Source organism: Leopardus geoffroyi, chromosome C3, assembly GCF_018350155.1.
Source record: "Leopardus geoffroyi isolate Oge1 chromosome C3, O.geoffroyi_Oge1_pat1.0, whole genome shotgun sequence".
Classification (NCBI taxonomy): domain Eukaryota; kingdom Metazoa; phylum Chordata; class Mammalia; order Carnivora; family Felidae; genus Leopardus; species Leopardus geoffroyi.
In genome coordinates this window covers 53,790,184-53,807,196 of record NC_059338.1, presented here as the reverse complement: position 1 = coordinate 53,807,196, position 17,013 = coordinate 53,790,184, and the positions used below count along the sequence as shown (strand labels likewise).

General features: G+C 41.2%; 1 long non-coding RNA gene across 1 annotated transcript in view; it reads left to right on the top strand.

The window, feature by feature from the left end:
• Nucleotides 1-17,013, top strand: part of LOC123585071 — an 80,053-nt gene that overhangs the window by 21,980 nt on the left and 41,060 nt on the right. The window contains exon 3 of the long non-coding RNA XR_006705884.1: nt 5,441-5,597. This is a non-coding gene — a long non-coding RNA (uncharacterized LOC123585071). The remainder of the gene's footprint in view (nt 1-5,440; nt 5,598-17,013) is intronic.

Below are 17,013 nucleotides of genomic sequence, written 5' to 3'. Positions count from 1 at the left end.
CAGGACTCCTTGGCTTTCTGCATTTTTAAACATGGGCAGTGACGTGTGGTGACAGTCGTTTTTCCTTGTGGAATCTGGTACTTTCAGGATATAGGTGGGACCTCATGGAAGGGTAGAGTTTTCTGACACTGATGCTCTGTTCTACTAGAACCCATGAATGAACAAGGGGCCAGGTGCTGACACCTGCTTCATTGTGTTTCAGCTCCTGTGGGCGTTCTGCTTCTGTCTGTCATACCAACACACCTGTCATTTCTGTAGGTCCCTATGGATGCAAGAGGACCTCCTTCTTTCCCAGGTCCACCCTGCACAGATAAAATTTATCACTGTTCATGGGCTCTATGGGCTGCCTCCAGCTCCTTGATGGTGGGACAGTACCCACCACCTCCACCTCGACTATTTGTGAGATAAACTGAGCTGTATGAGTTGACATGTTCAGCATGTTCAGCTTCTATGTTGTTGAGTCTTTGAGAGGATGGAGAGATGGCCTCACACGCTTTGTAATGCAAGGGTGCTGCTGGATGAGGACACTGTTAAGATTCCTCAAGTTTCTCAGGACATACATATGTTGGGCTGTGTCATTTCCATTACTGAGCTGGGCTGCATATATCCTTTGTGGAGAAGGAAAGAGTCTTTTAATAGAAAAGCAGGCATATCAGTTCTGCAGATGTGCCCAGCACACAGTCCATGTCCCTGGCTCTGTGAGAGATGAGGCAAACCCTTACCATCAGGGGCTTCAACTGTCCTAATGGGGAGAGAGTCACATGCGTTAAATTACATGGAGCTTCTGGTCTACAATAATGGCAGCTCCAGTAATGGGTCCTCAAGTACAAGAGACGAAGACATGAAACTCATGGAAATGAAATGGAGACTGTGCATGAGAAGGGAGAGCTGAGATGGTACAGAGAGGAGGGTGTTGGGCTCAGTGAGATGGAGTTGGAGGCCATTTGTGGCAGGGCCCACAACCTGGGCAGGGATAGTGAGCGCAGAGTGGCATCCACACAGAGCTGCTGTATGGGTTCAAGGATAGTCCATGCAGGTATCATCTCTGAAATGTCATTGTGGCCAAAGTGCACCTAGTTCATTATCTAAATAAAGACTGTTGTTTCTCTTGGAGGTTCTCCTGAAGGTTCTGGATCCTTGTGAAAGAATGCCCTGGAGATTTGTAGTTTTCCTTGGTTCTTATGGGATGCTTGTCTGCCTAAGTTTGTGTGCCTCTGTGAGACTAAATGTGATGAAAAGTTGTAGATTAGCTGTGTGGCTTCCTTGGCCTTCACCCTGAATCAGACTCTTAGCAGGGAAATCAGGGTTGACCAGGAAACGCCCCTGCTGGAATCTTGTCACCGCACCCCTGAACCTACTGTCATGACCCTGCATGAAGGTGTACATCTCTGAAACTTCCCTCACAATTTCCAGAGGCACTGCCTGTGATCCTGCTGTCTCAGCCCTAATGCCAGCTCTCAGTGGGGCCATCTCAGAGCCTCGGCATTGTAATCTGAGAAGCAGGAACAATGTTGGTCTCTGAGGTCAGTGCGATGAAGAGGTGGTTAAGCACATAAGGAATTTGTAAAATGTATGGGATGAGTGGGCATTCACCCTTCTCAGGGTGGAAATGAATGTATCTGCACACAGAAGATCATCAACAGATGTTCATTCAGTTTCATGAAACTAAGGGTATAATGCCTGAGGTTGGGAGATTGGCAATTCCTGTTTCAAAAGATACAACAAAGACCCCTGTGTTTTTTCTATTAAAATTCAGGTCCTACTTTACAAAGAAGGAAAAGATAAGTATGAGAATGTGTATATTCAGGCATCTACATCTAAGATCTGAGGTAGACATACAAATGCAGCCACACAAATATGTGCTCATCCAAGGCCACAGATGTATTGTAGAAGACAAAATGCATAGAGGAGAACGGAAGATCCCTTTGCAATAAGTCAAATCACTTTGACGTAGAGGACAAGCCGTTTGAAATTTGGAGAGGACACTGAACCATTACAAACCAGCTATGGTTATTATATATTTAGAGATGGTGTCTAATCTGCCCCTTGGTCTGAATGCTTTCCCTGCCCACCCTGTCCACTCCACTTTGTCCTTCCTAATGTCCCCTAATACACTTGTCACAGTTGTGTTTCTGTGTCAGCGTCAGCTTCCAGGAAAATCAACACTCATTCCCCATCACGCATACACTTTGGGGTTCCTGTATGTGCAGTCAGCCAACACATAGTATGTACAGGATTGGTGGAAGAAGACGGATCATTCTTTGGGGTTGTAATGCCTGGAAGGGACCTATAGTTCCATCTGAGGAGTTGGATACATCCTTTAGGGAGATCTGGTGATGGTTGTTATATCTGTAGATAGATACTCATGAACACATGGCGTGCATGCTAGTTGATGGGGTTCGTGCTGATGAGGAGGGCAGGTATCTGTCTCCAGGAAAGGGTCTCTTCCTATGGTGAGGAATGGATTCAGGAGACCAGTAAGGAGGCCCTGCATTAACTCAGCTCTTGTGCCCTTGTGCACCTTACCAGCTTCCCCCAATAGCACCAATCTAGGTGGCCTCAAGGGGGCAAATGGCACAGCTTTTGTGGTGAGTCCCACATGATGTCCCACAAAGTTTCCCCTGTTGCCTTATTGAGGAATCGGGAGGGCAGAGCTCCATGGTCTGAGATAGGTTCCTTGGACACCACCCAGGAGAGTTGTGGGTAAGCATATGGCTCCTTCTACATCGGCCAAGCCAATCCACTTTGCCCCAGGCACCCCGAAACCTCTGAGCCCCTTTTTCCTCCCAGCTTAGGGAAGCAGCCAGCCCTCCAGAAGCTTTTGGGTCATGGATTAGCCACCAAGGGTAAATGTCTGGCTGTCCACATGCTGCCAGCATTGCTCTAGCAAATGTCAACATGAGCAGCTGCTGTACAGGGGATTCTCCTCCGTTGTGATCAGGGCCTGGGACAAAACAAGACATGAGAGAGGGAGAGACAGGAGTGCCCTGTGCTCCTGGACAGGGCTGCATACACAAAGCAGATATCCTGAAGCCTGGGGAGAGGTGGAGAAAGAGACAGGCAGGGAGAGAGAGACATTGAATTTGTGATAGGGGAATTGGGCAAGTCCTAGAGAGTGAAAGGAAGAAATAGAGAAAGATGTGGTTAGAGATAAAGAGAGACAAAGAGGAAATACAAGGAGAAAGTAGAGACCTGGTCCAGGAATGTGGATGGGGTGAGATGGGCCAGGAGAGAGGGGATGTATGAAGTGTCTCTGAGTGCTGGGGCAGAAATGGCAGGTATCATGGGCATCAGTGTTGTGTGACTCCAAGACTCCAACATCCCTGGGGCCAAGCTTTGCAGAGGCTTTTGCATTTGAAAAGATGGGTATCCCTCATTTCTCCTGGAATTGTGGGGGCACAGCCTCATGTTCTGTCATGGAGAGGGATGTCTTGAGGGAGTGTGCTGCTCTTTGGCAGGTAAACGCTAGAGCCGCCCTGTGGAGAGGGAACCCGGACCCATCTCCCTCACTGCCCCAGGCCCTGTTGGATTTCCCCGCCGCTCCCTACCAGCTGGTCTTCCTCATGTTCTGAACCCAGGCATCAGGCATTGTGTTGCCCCCAGATCTGGCAGTCTGGACCTGGCAGAGTTGAACTGCTGATATTGATAAAAAGTATTTGACAAGAAGGTCCATATTCTCCCTCTGGAGCTAGTGGTGTGCATCAAGATCGTGGGTTTTTATCCTCCTGTCCACTGCCAAACTGAGGATGCCAGATGGTAGGTGAACCTTTTAAAACACCATAGTCTTCTCTTACATCAAATTCAAAGACATTTTCTTGTCCCAGCTTTCTTTTAATTTTGAAGAGATGGCAATTAGTAATTGAAGGCATAATGAATGGTCCTATAGGAATTTGACCTATATGACTGATGGATATTATTTCATACATCTGTATCACTAAAGCACATTTCATTGGAAATATTAGCCAAGGATACATACAGTAAATTCATAACAGATGTGTAGCTCCCTGTAAGTTGCATTCTGACCCTGCCACATATGTGTCATCAAAGATATTATTAGTGACTATTCAGATAAGCTCTCTACATCAAGATGGTGATGTTAGAGAATCTAGTATAAATGGAATTTCACAGATTCTAAATTAGGAATGATTTTTTTTAATTTATAATGTTTCTGTTTTTCTTTTTTGGAGAGAGCCTGAGGGAGGGAGAGGGGAGAGAGCAGGAGACACAGAATCTGGGGCAAGCTCCAGGCTCTGAGCTGTCAGGACAGAACCTGACGCAGGGCTCAATCTCATGGACTGCAAGATCATGACCTGAGGGGAAGTCGGATGTTTAACTGACTAAGCCACCCAGCGCCCCAGGAATGATAGTTCATTGGCAAAAAAAAAAAGATAAATTAAAGATAGCGTAAAGGATGTCAACTTTTCATTGAAATATTCTTCACACATTTGTTGTATTAGTTTTAGGCATACATTGTAGTCATTCATATGTCTATAAATTATGTTGTACTTCAGCACAAGTGTAGCTATCCTGTGAAAGCATGCAACAATATTATTACAGGATTGACTCTATTCCATTGGCTGTCTCTTGTATGCCTAGGACTCATTGGTTCCATAGCTGGAAGCAGTTATCTCTCTCTCAAAGGTGTCAATTCTTTATCTAACCTAAATACTCTGGTGGTAAACACAATTACTTGCTCAGCATGTGTAAATTGGCGGTCTATTTTTCTGTGGACATTGCTTAAAACATTACAAATGATGTCATTATGTTAATAAATTCTGTTTCATTCTTCACTCAAAAAAAAAAAAAAAGAGAAGGAAAAGATTTCTTTGTGTCCCAGGCCCTGTCACTAAGACCCTTCCCATTGTGGACAACAGGCGGAGTTGCCCAGAGCACCTTCAGTCCCTCAGCTGAGCGACCAGTGCCTTCAACATTGCAGGAATTCCCAGGGTAGCCAGCAGAGAGAGCTCAAGCACCACAGACCCGGAGGGGCGGGCTCCTCTGCCTAGGCAGTGATGGCCAGCAGAGGGCGCACCATCGGCTTTTCTGACCCAGGGCACTTCAGAGCAGGAAGGGCTGCTGCTGCTCACAGAGGACACGGCCTCTACCGCTGTCTCAGGACAGAGAGCAGAGCTGTGTTTCCAGCGGGTTCTGCCGCCCGCCCCAGGGGAGACCTTGGGAGCTTTGCAGCAACTTGGCATCTCCTGAGTCACCAGAGAGAGGCTGCCTTGTTGTACTGAGTGCTGAGGAGGGGGCGCCGGGTGGCTTCCCTGGTCAAGCTGGTTGCTGAGCTGCACAGGCCTTTGCATTTTCTGGGCTGTTCCCGTGTTTCATTCCACCCCTTCCCGGACAGTTTTTGAACAAGACGTATTTTACTAAAGGACTCGTGGATTGCGGGGTTCCACGACTTCACCTCATAGATGCAGTCAATGGTTTGTTCCAGATTCAGGCTTGTTTCCGGTAAGAAACGCTGACAGAAATTCAGAAGAACGGGAGCTGCATTCCATTAGGACTTGAAGACACGAAATGTTCGTCTCAGGACCTTCTAGAAGAATGAGCTGGGACCCACTTTCCGAGTCCTGCTGGAACCAGTGACCGAGGTAAGGGCACAAACTGTCCCCCACATCATACATGCTTTTAAAAAAATTTATGGTTATTTTTCCAACCTAATGAAGTGATTGAAAACTACAGAAAACCCGGTAGGTAGGTGTCTTAACCTTATGTTATCTATTACTTTAAATTGCACTTAGGAAACCTACAGTGTAATATTAGTTTCAGGCGTAAAATATAGAGCAACACTTCCATGCGTCACCTGGTGCTCATCCCAGGTGCACTTCTTAATCCCCAGCAGCTGTTTCATCCATTCCTCCACCTCACTGTGGAACCCCTCAGTTTGTTTTCTAGTTAAGAGTGTTTGTCACTGTCTCCCCCCCCCCCCTTTGTTTTGTTTCATTTTCATGTGTTAGTGAAATCATCTGGTATTTGTGTTTCTCTGACAGGCTTATTTCACCCAGCATAACATTCTCTCACTCCATCCACCTCGTGGAAAATGACAAGATTTCATGTTTTTATGGCTGAATAATATTACATTCCATATACTACATCTCAGTTTATTCATCAGTTGATGGATGCTTGGTCAGTTTCCGTAATTTGGCTTTTGTAGAAAATGCTGCTGTAAACTCATGGTGCATGTATTCCTTTGAAGAATTATTTTTGTATTCTTTCTGTAAATACCTCGTAGTGAAATTGCTGGATCGTAACATAGTTCTCTTTCCATTTTTTTTTTTTTTTTTTTTTTGACGAATCTCCATGATGTTTTCCAGAGTGGCTGCACCAGTTTGCATTCCTTCCCACAATGCAAGAGGGCTTCTCTTTTCCCACATCCTTGCCAACACCTGCTGTTTCATCATTCATTGATTTTAGTCATTCTCACAGATGTGACGTGTTATCTCATTGTACTTTTGAATTGTATTTCCCTGAAGATGAGTAATGCTGAGCATCTTTTCATGTGTCTCTTGGCTATGCTTATGTCACCTTGGGAAAATGTCCATTCATGTCATCTGCCCATTTTTAATTGGATTTCTCTTTTTTTGGGTGCTGTATAACTTTATATATTTTGGACAGTAACCCTTTATCAGATGTCGTTTACGAATATTATTCTGTAGGTGTTTTAGTTTTGTTGATTATTTCCTTTGTGACAGAAGCTTTTTATTTTTATGAAGTCCCATTATTTTTGCTTGTGTTTCCCTTACCTCAGGAGATATATCTACAAAGATGTTTGTACAGCCAATGTCAAATAAGATACTGCCTGTGTTAGGTATCCTCTGGGATTTTTATGGTTTCAGGTTTCACACATAGTTCTTTATTCATGTTGGATTTATTTTTGTGTATGTTGTAAGAAAGTGGTCCGTTTGTGTTTTTGTTTTGTATTGCAGGTTGCTGTCTAGTTTTTCCAAAACCACATGTTGAGGAGACTTTTTTTAAGTTTATGTATTTATTTTTGAGAGAGAGAGAGAGAGAGAGAGAGAGAGAGAACATGCAGAAGAGGGGCAGAGAGAAATGGAGAGAGAGAATCCCACGCATACTCTGCACTGCCCTGAGATCATGATCGGAGCTGAATCCACAGTCACACGCTGTGGAGCCACACATGTATCCCAAGAGTATCTTTTTTTTCCCCATTGGATATCCTTTCCTGTTTGTTGAGAATTAATTGACCATATATGTATGAGTTCATGTCTGGGTTTCCATTCTATTGGTCTCTGCGTCTGTGTTTTTGTTGTTGTTGGTTGCCAGTACCATACTGTTCTGTTCAGTACAGCTTTGTAATAGAACCTAAAGTCTAGAAGCGTGATGTCTCCAGCTTTAGTTTTGGTCTTCAATTTCTTTTGGCTGTTTGGGTCTTTGCCACTCCATACATATTTTGGGACTATTTGTTCTAGTTCTGTGACAAATGATTTGTTTGTGTGATAGGGATTTCATTACATGTGTAGATTGTTTTGTGGAGTGTAGACCTTTTAACAGTATTTTGTTCTTCCTATCCATGAACATGAAATGTATTTCCTTTTCTTTGTGTCCTCTTCCATTTCTTTCATCAGTGTTTCACAGCCTTTAGAGTACAGATCTTTTACCTCTTTGGTTAGGTTTATTCCAGGTATCTTGGGGTATTTGGTGCACCTGTCAATGGGATTGATCCCTTACTTTCTCTTTCTGTTAATTCATTAGTTGTCTACAGAAATGCAATAGATTTATGTACATTGATTTCTGTATATTTTGATTTGTCGAATTCATATATCAATTCTAACAATTTTGGGGGGAGTCTTTCATGTTTTCTATAGAGAGCATCATGTCATTTCCAAATAGTGAAAGTTCTATTTCTTCCTTGCCAATTTGGATGCCTCTTATTTCTTTTTGTTGTCTTATTGCTGTGGCTAAAACTTACAGTACTATGTGGAATAACAGTGGTGAGAGGGATCATCCCTGTCTTGTCCCCGACCTTGGAAGAAAAACTTTCAATTTTTCCCCATTGAGGATGAGATGAGCTGTGGGTTTTTCATAGATGACCTTTATTATGTGCAGGTAGGTTGAGTACCAATATAGTTGCTAGGGGGTTTTATCGTGAACGGATGTGACATTTTGTCAAATCGTTTCCCTGCATGTCTTGAAAGCATCATATTGTTCTTATCCTTTCTTCTATTACTGTGGTGCATCATGTTGATTGATCTGTGAATGTGGAACCACCCTTGCAGTCCGGGAATATATCCCACTTGATTATGGTAAATGATTCTATTAATGTATTATTGACTTTAATTTGAAGGTATTTTGATGTGAATTTTTGCATACATATTCATCGGGATTTTGGTCTGTAGTTTTATTTAAAAATTTTTAACATATTTAAAGTATTTATTTACTTAGAGACATAGAGTCCATAAAAGTGAGGGAGGGGCAGAGAGACAGGGAGAGGGAGAATCCTGGCCATGCTCCACACTGTCAGCACAGGGTCCAACGTGGGACTCGAACCCATGCGCTGCAAGATAATGTCCTAATCCAAAATTAAGATTTGGACACTAAACCCACCGAGCCACACAGGAGCCCCGGCAGTTTTCATTTTTAGTGGAGGCTTTAACTGGTTTTGGTATCAGCGTAATGATGGCCTCATAAGATGAATTTGTAAGTTTTCCTTCTTTTTTTATTTTTTGTAATAATTCGAGAAGAATACATATTATCTCTTCCTTAAATGGATGGTAGAATTCATTAGTGAAGCCATCTGGCCCTGAACTCTTGTGTTGGGGGGAAATTTTTTTATTACTGATTTGATTTCTTTCTGTTTTCAGATTTTATGTATCTTCCCGTTTCAGTTTTGGTAGTTTGTGTGTTTCTAGGAATTGTTCCATTTTTCTCAGAGTGTCCAATTTGTTGCATATAGATTTTCATAATATTATCGTCTAACTGTATTTTTGTGGCATTGACTGTTATTTCTCCTGTGTTATTTGTGATTTTATTTACTTGAGTCCTTTCCTTCTTCTTTGTGAAAACTCTGACTAGGAGGTTTTCATGTTGATTACTGTTTTCAAGGAACCAGCCCCTGGTTTCATTGATTTGGTCTAGTGTCTTTTTGGTTTCTATATTCCTTATTTCTGCCTTAATCTCTATTATTTCCTTCCTTCGGCTGTTCTTCTCATTCCTTTAGTTATAAGTTAGGATTGTTTGGGATTTTTCTTGCTCTTTATGGTAGGCTTGTATTGCTATATACTTCCATCATAGACGGCTTCTGCCGCATTCCAAATATTTTTACCAGTGTATTTTCATTTTCATTAGTTTCAGTGTATTTTCTCATTGATTTCCTGTTTGATCCATTCATTTGGTAGCATGTTATTTAACCTCCCTTTATTTGTGGCCTTTCCCCCTTAGTGTGTGTGTGTGTGTGTGTGTGCGCGCGCACACACACGTGGTTAACTTCAAGTTTCTTAGCTTTGTGGTCAGAAAAAATGCTTGGTCTGATCTCTGTCTTTGGGTACCTGTTGAGGCCTGCTTTGTGACCTAGAATGTGATCAATTATGGAGAATGCCCCATGTGCACTTGAAAAGAATGTGTACTCTGTCATTTTAGTATGGAGTGTTCTGAATATATCTGTTAAACTCATCTGGTCCAGTGTGTGATTCAAAGCCATTGTTTCCTTGTTGATTTTCTATTTACAGGTTCTGTCCATCGATGTGAGTTATGTGTTAAAGTCCTCTAATATCGTTATATTATTATAAATGAGTTCTTTTATGGTTGTTGTTAAAGGTTTTATATACTTGGTGGTTGCATGTTGGGGGCATCAAAATTTATAATCATTGGATCTTCTTGTTTGGTTGTCCCCTTTATTATGAGATAGTGTTCGTCTTCATCTCTTGTTACAGCTTTATTTATTTTTTAAATTTAAGTCTTAGTTGACATACAGTGCATTCTCGGATTCGTGAGTAGAATTCAGTGATTCATCCCTTACATACAACACCCAATGCTCATCACAACAAGTGCTCTTCTTAATACAGGTCCCCCATCTAGCCCAGAGCTGACCCATCTCCCTCCATGAACCTTCACTTTTTTTTCTCTATCATTAAGAGACACATGTAGTTTGTTACCACTCTTCTCTTTTCCTGCCCCCTTCCCATGTTTTCATCTGTTTTGTTTCTTCAGTTCCACATGAGTGAAATCATATATTTGTCTTTCTCTGATTGACATATTTCACTTAGCATAACACATTCTAGATCCATCCACATCGTTGCAAATGGCAGGATTTCATTCTTTTTGAAGCTGAGACATATTAGATTGTATATACATATGTATGTATATATGTATGAATATATACACACACACATGCGTATACATGAATACACAGACACACATATACACAGACCCCACAACTTCTTTATACCTTCATCACTTGATGGATACTTGGGCTCTCCATCATTTAGCTACTGTTGATAAAGCTGCTATAAATATTGGGTGCATGCAATTTTACTACTAGGTATTGACCTAAAGGGTACCAAACTACAGTCTCGATTTTAAAAAGTTTTTTTGCCCAATATAAGTATTGGTACTGGGTTTCTTTTGATATTATTGGCATGAAAAATGTTTTTTCATTCCCTCCATTTAAATCTGCAGGTGACTTAAGTCCAAATAAGGCTTTGTAGGCAGTACCTAGATAGGCCTTGTTTTTTTGTTTGTTTGTTTGTTTGTTTGTTTTCTTTTTCTCTTCTTTTTTTTTTTTTTTTTTTTTTTTGTCCATTCTGTCCCCCTATCCAATGTCTTTTGATTGGAGCATTTAGTCGATTTACATTAGAGTAATTATTGATAGGTATATATTTAGTACCCTACTAGTTGTTTTACCATTGTATCTTGATGTTTTCTCTGATCCTTTCTTGTCTGTAACAATTTTGGTCTTTCATTTCCACTAAAAGAGCCTGATTTATATATTCTTTTCTTTTGACTGGTAGTATATTTCTTTACTTATTTTTAATATTTCTTCTTTTTTAAAATTTAACCCCAAGTTAGTTACCTTATAGTGGAATACAGTTTCAGGATTAGAATTTAGTGATCCGTCAATTACAAAAATATATCCAGTACTCATCCCAAGTGCTGTCTCTAATGCCCATCACCCATTTAGCCCATACCCCTATTCAGTAACCCTCCAGGAACCCTGAGCTTCTTCCCTCTATTTAACGGTGTCTTATCGTTTGACTCCATCTCTGTTTGTATCTTATTTTTGCTTTCCTTTCACTACGTTCTTCAGTGTTATGAATTCTCTCATCTGTGGAATTTAATATGATGTGTGTCTTTCTCTGACATATTTTACTTATCATAATAAAGTCCGGTTCACTCCACGTTGTTGAAATAGCAAGATTTCACTCCTCTTGATCACCGTGTAATATTCCATTGTATGAATATACATCTTCTTTATCCATTCATCTGTCAATGGTCATTTGGCCTCTTTGCATAATGTAGCTATTGTTGATAATGCTGCTATAAACATTGGAGTGTATGTGCCACTTGGAGTCAGCATTAATGTATCCTTCGTGTAAATACCTAGTAGTGCAATTGCTGGGTCCTAGTGCAGTTCTACTTTTGGTTTTTGTAGCGAATCTCCATACTATTTTCCAGAGTGGCTACACCATTTTGCATTCCCACCAGCATTGCAAAACTTTCCCTTTGCATCCTTGCCAACATCTGTCGTTTCCTGAGATGTTAATTTTAGCCATTCTGATAGGCGTGAGGGGATATCTCATTGTGGTTTTGATGTGTATTTCACTTATGAGGAATGAGGGTGAGCATCTTTTCACGTGTGACCAATCTAGATGTCCTGTTTGTTAAAGTGTCTCTTCATGTCTTTTGCCCATTTCTTCTCTGGATTATTTGGTTTTTGGGTGTTGAGTGTGATAAGTTCTTGATAGATTTTGGATACTAACCCTTTATCTGATATGTCACCTGCAAATATCTTCTCCCATTCCATTAAGTTTCCTTTTAGTTTTCCTGATTGTGTCCTCTGCTGTGCAGAAGCTTTTTATCTTGAGGTCCCAATAGTTTATTTTGGTTTTATTGCCCTTGCTTCTGGAGAAATGACAAGCAAGAAGTTGTTGCGGTCAGGATCAAAGAGGTAGGTTGCTTGTTTTCTCCTCTAGGATTTTGATGGTTTCCTGTCTTACATTTAGATCTTTCATCCATTTTGAGGTGTGTGTGTGTGTGTGTGTGTGTGTGTGTGTGTGTGTGTGACAGAGAGAGAGAGAGAGAGAAGTTTAAGAACATAGTCCAGGTTCATACTTCTCACTGTCCAGTTTTCCCAGTACCATTTGCTGAAGAGACTCTTCTTTCTCCTTTGGATATTCTTTCCTGCTTTGTGAAAGATTATTCAGCCATATGTTTGAGGCTCCATTTCTGGGTTCCCTATTCTGGTCCTTTGATCTGTGTGTCTGTTCTTGTGCCCGTACCATACTGTCTTGATGATTGCGGCTTTCTAATGCACCATAAAGTCCAGAGTTGTAATGTCTCCATCTTTGTTTTTCTTTTTCAACATTACTTTGGCTCCTTGGGGTCTTTTCTGATTCCATACAATTTTAGGATTGTTGTCTCTAGCTCTGTGAAAAATGCTGGTGTTATTTTGATAGGAATTACATTGAATTTGTCGATTGCTTTGGGTAGTGTTGACATTTTAACAATATTTGTTCTTCTAATCCATGTGCATGGGATTTTTTTTTCATTTCTTTGTGTCTTCTTCAACTTCTTTTATAGACGTTGTATGGTTTGTTCTTTTAATTTTTTTAATGTTTATTTATATTTGAGAGAGTGAGCGAGCAAGTGACAGCGCATGAGTGGGGGGGGGGGCAGAGAGAGAGAGGGAGACACAGACTCTGAGGCAGGCTCCAGACTCTGAGCTGTCAGCACAGAGCCCGTCAAGGGACTCAATCCCACAAATGCAGGATCGTGCCCAGAACCGAAGACGGCACTTAACCGACTGAGCCACCCAGGAGACCCTCTATTGTTTTAACTGTACTGATCTTTTCCCTCTTTGGTTGGGTTTATCCCTGGGTATTTTATGGTTTTCAGTGCAGTTGTAAATGACATCAATTCCTTGATTTCTCTGTTGATTCATTACTGGTGTATAGAAATGCAATCAACTTCTGCATATTGATTTTATATTCTGATACTTTCCTGAATTCCTGTATCAATCCTAGATGTTTTTTGGTGGAGTCATTCGGATTTTCCACGGAGAGTATCATGTCTGTGAGCAGGGAAAGATTGATTCCTCCTTGCCAACTTGGACACCTTGTATTCTTTTTGATGTCTGATTGCTGAGGCTAAGACTTCCAACAGTATGGTGAATAAGTGCTGAGAGTGGATATCCCCGTCGTGTTCCTGACCTTAGGGGGAAAGCTCAGTTTTTCACCATTGAAGATGATATGAGCTGTGGGACTTTCATATCTGGATATTCTCATGTTGAGGCATGATACTTCTATCCCTCCTTTCATGAGGGTTTTTTTTTTTTTTTTTCACCACGAAAGGATGCTGCTGCATTTTGTCAAATGTTTATTCTGCATCTATGGAGAGGATCATGTGGTTGTTATCCTTTCTTTTATCAATGTGATGTGTCACATCAGTTGATTTGCAGATATTGAATCTATTGTGCATTCCAGGAACAAAATCCACCTCATTGTCCTGAATAATCCTTTTTATGTATTGTTGGATCCGGTTTGCTACTTTTTGTTGAGAATTTTTGCATCCAGGTTCATCAGGGAAATTGGTCTGTAGTTTTCCTTTCTGGTGGGGTCTTTGTCCAGTTTGGACTCAAGGCCATGCCTGCCTCATAGAATGAGTTTGGAAGTGTTCCTTCCATGTCCCTGGCCATGACCTTATCTTGTTATTTCATTTGGGATGCATTCCTCTTGTCTTGGCATTTTGGTTGAGTATTTGCCTTCTCTGCTACCAAAGCTCATTATGTTACCTGCCTCTGAGATGAATGGCTTTATGAAGAGGAGATCATCAAGTGTCCAGGGCCTGGCACATCACGGAGTGTCTGTGGTGTGTGTTGCATGCACTGTTTATGTTCTGGCTGCACTATCCTTCAAGCCAGTTGTATGAGCAATGTATGGTCCTTGGCCAGAATGTGGTGAGACTTATCTAGGTCTGCTCCGATCTGCTTGTTAAATGAGACTTGAAACGATTGCCACTAGAAGTGAAGCATAACTGTCTAGTCAAGAGAGGTGGTCTGGTCATGGGCTTCCACTGGTGTTCTGGGGAATGGGCCAGGTCCATTGCGACAGAGGCAAGCTTCAATGACCTAGGCCAGTCTCGCCAGAACACAGGAAGTTGGGGTTGGTGTAAGCAGCTTAGGCACCCAGTGTGGGGATTGCCTTATTTCCAGCATATGGCTCTGTGTTTTTTTTGCTGGGGCGGGGGGAGGTGTGCAGAACAGGGAAATGGTGCCACGCAGCCCACCTGTCATAGCTCTTTGTCCCCTCATTGTGAACACTGCTTCTCAGGGATGTTCTCCCCGATCAGTGTATAATCTCTCCAGTGTGTGCACCAGGCGTTGTACAGATCACTGTTTCAATGCCATCTGACTGCAAGTTGTTGGCTGCCTTCTTTTCAGGAGTAGGCCAGTGCCGTCATGGTTGTATCCCAGCCAAGACTGATAACCTTTGAAACCCCACATTCTCGGGGTGCCTGGATGGCTTGGTTAAGTATCTGACTCTTGATCTTGGCTCAGATCATGACCTCTTGGTTGTGGGATTCTCTCTTTCCCTGTTGTCTTGCCCCTCTCTTGCATGTGCTCTCTTTGTCTCTAACTTGAATAAACTTAAAAAAAAAAATAAAGTGGCATGGAATACCTTATTTAGGCAAGACTGCCTCTCTGAGGGGAATGGCAGGGATCTATCAGTTAAATTTCCAGTACTGACTAGGAAATTATTTGCTGACCGGTGAAAGGTTACATTCCTGCAGGAATAAAATTAGGTTTAGTGACATGTGGCCTTAACGTAAGTAACTCCATGATGGGCCTGTGATTTTTCTTAACATTCAAAACCCAAATTTTTACACATACATTTTTTCATTAAATGTATAGCCCTAAATAATATTTTAGCCATCTACTGCTGGCTCAAAGATCATATCCTGTGAAACTCTGACCATCTCCTAATCATAGTTGAAGATCGACTCTGTGGCTCTAAGTTACTTTTATCTATGTTACTAAGATCTTTGTGAGTATAGGTTACTGCTGGCCTTTTGAAGTCTTTGACGCAGGGACCCCCAGCCAGGTTGCTGACCCATCTCTTAGGCACAGAAGCACCCTTTCCACGTCACCCCGCCCTAAAGCGTTGTCTTTCCCTCTGGTACTTCTGGGACTTACCCTTTGGCAAGTCACATATCCTCATGCAAACATGTCAGTGTGGACCAGAGAAAGCTGCTTGCCTGTGACTCCCCCTTCATGGTCACATCTTATCCTTCTGAAACCCTTTGAACTCCCTATCGTTCTTCCAGTCTTTGAATATCTCTTCGATTTGGAAATATTTGATTCTCTTATATTCCTGCTAAAAGTATACGTGAAAATATTAAAGCAAGGGTTCTTTACAATAAGTGAGCCAGTCACAATGCTTCATCTGTCCGCGTGTATGTTTTTATTTTTGACAATGTTCAGGCATGATGTGACGTACATCCTGTAAAATCTGAGAATCATTCATGATCTAGCATAACCACCTTTATGGAAAGCCATTCAATGACATGCTCGTTCAAGATCAGAAAAACACTTAATTTACATACCACATAATAGAGTGTTATATACATACGTTATTATCTTAAAATATGTAAAGCTAGATGTTTCTATGAAGTGTTTATCATGCATTCAGTTTTCTGTACCATGAATGCTATTATTTAAATTAAACAATAGTAAGAACAACAAGAATAGGTACATGGCCATCACTAGTAACTAATACTGGAACTGGTTATATAATCTTATGTGTAGAAAAACCATGATTACTAATAATCTATTCTTTCATGATGGGTTTCTAGTTACCAAAAAAAAATTGGGAAGATAATACTGAGTATCCACATACATCAGACTGTTTTCTCACTATTGATGTCATAATGGTTGGTACGTGATCACAATCAAGGTATCAAAGAGATATGGTAGTATGAAGTAAAGTTTATATTTGTATTCAGATTGCTTCGGTTTTAACCTCTCCTAGCCCAGACTCATCCCAGCTGCCACATTACAGTCATCCTGTCTCCTTAGGCTCCACTTGGCCATGACAATTTTTAGATTTTTCCATATTTTTCATAAGGTGCAAAGTTTTGAGGGTACGTTGGTACAAAGTATTTTGTAGAATGATCCTTGGCTGGGATATGCCTAACGTTTGTTCAAATGCTTAAGCCAGAGTTATTGTGTTTTGGAGCAGAAGATCCAGAGGCATAGTGCCATCCATAATTATCACTTCACATAAAGATTGTTTACTCTGAATATTGCGGTCTTTTTTGGTTCCATACAAATTGTAGGACTGTTGTCGTTCTGTGAAAACTGCTGTCGGTAATTTGATGGAAATTCCATTAATTCTGTCAATTGCTTTGGGAAGTATAGACATTTTCACTATATTTGTACTTCTGATCCATGAGTACGGAATGTCCTTCCATTTCTTTGTGTCATCTTGAATTTCTTTCATCACTGTTTTATACTTTTCTGAGTATAGGTCGCTCACCACTTCGGTTAGATTTATTCATAGATATCTTATTTTTGGCGTATGACTGTAAATGGGACTGTTTTCTTAATGTCTCTTTCTACTGCTTCCGTATTGTCTACAAATGCAACAGATTTCTGTACAATGATTTTGTATCCTGTGACATCGCTGAATTCATTTATCAGTTCTAACAGTTATTGGGTGGACTCTTTAGGGTTTTCTATATATAGTGTCATGTAATCTGCAAATCGTTTCGTTTCGTTTGTCTGCTGGATGTGGTCAGGACTTCCAGTAATTTGTTTACTAAAAGTGGTATGAG